Genomic DNA, 1,440 nt, shown 5'->3' on the forward strand with positions numbered 1-1,440 from the left:
TGACATCATACTTGGTATGGATTGGCTATCATTGAATGGAGCTTCGATAGATTTTTGGTAGAGGTCAGTGTCTATTTGACAGCCCAACGGGAAATCCTTTGTCTATGAGGCAGCGAGGAACAAGCAAATGCCGCACATTATCTCTTGTATGTGTGCGAATAATCTTATGAGATGATGATGACAAGCTTTTGTAGCATGTGTTACTACATCACATGCCCCTGCAGTCAGAAGCTAGAGGATGTTGAGGTCGTCAGAAACTTTCCAAGTGTCTTTCCTGAGGACGTTTATGGAATTCTACCGGATCGAGAGGAGGAATTTGCTATTGAGTTAATACCGAGAACTATGCCAATTTCTAAGGCACCCTATCGTCTAGCACCCGCAGAGATGAAAGAGCTAAATCGAGTCACCATCAAGAACAAATATCCCTTACCGCGAATCGAAGACATATATGATCAATTACAAGGAGCATCGATTTTCTCGAAGATAGATCTTCGTTCGGGATACCATCAGTTAAAAAAGTGAAAGAGTCTGATGTTCATAAGACGGCTTTTAAGACTCGATATGGGCATTACAAATTTATGGTCATGCAATTTGGGTTGACCAATGCGCCAGCGATCTTCATTGATCTCATGAATCGCGTATTTCAGCCATATCTGCATCAATTTGTTATAGTCTTCATCGACGATATTTTGATATATTCGAAGAGCCGAAAGGAGCATAGTCAGCACTTGAGTATGACTCTACAATTGTTGCAAGATAGAAGGTTATATGCTAAGTTCAGCAAGTGCGAGTTTTGGCTCGAGAGAGTGGCGTTCTTAGGCCACATCATTTCTAGAGATGGATTTGAAGTTGATCCAAGCAAAGTTGAGGCAGTCAAAGAGTGACCAGTAGCGAAGAGCGTAACTGNTAAAAGGAGGTTTATGAAATTATTTAAGTTACTTGAGGTGAGTAGAAAATAAATTCATTTAAGTTCCTTAATTAAAGGGTTAGTTCACTAAATTAATTAAAGGATAGGTAAAGCTCTTAAGGTTTAAAAATTTACTAACTAAACAATATTTTCTTCCATTTATTAGATGAATTTCGGCCACCCTTGGTTGCTAGAACATTCCTTGACAATTTACTACCTTTGACCCTTTCTTTGTATTTAATTAGGAGGATAATCCTTTTATTTTTGGAGCACCATTTAATTAATAATCAACCTTATCCTAGCCTTGTAGGGTATGAGAGAATCGGTCATAGCCTCCAACAAAACACCAACAAATTATTTGATAGCCACCCACAATTCAAAATTCAAAAAAAAATGGAGACCTAGTCTTCCATTCCCCATTATATTTGCAACCATTTCCCTCACTCCCCTAACCACTATTTCTCCTCTCCATCAACGAAAACCAGAGACATTTTCAGTGCCAAAAATCGTGAGAATTCAGTGGGAGATAGGAG

This window comes from Primulina huaijiensis, chromosome 11 (assembly GCF_012295235.1).
Source record: "Primulina huaijiensis isolate GDHJ02 chromosome 11, ASM1229523v2, whole genome shotgun sequence".
NCBI classification, from domain to species: Eukaryota; Viridiplantae; Streptophyta; class Magnoliopsida; order Lamiales; family Gesneriaceae; genus Primulina; species Primulina huaijiensis.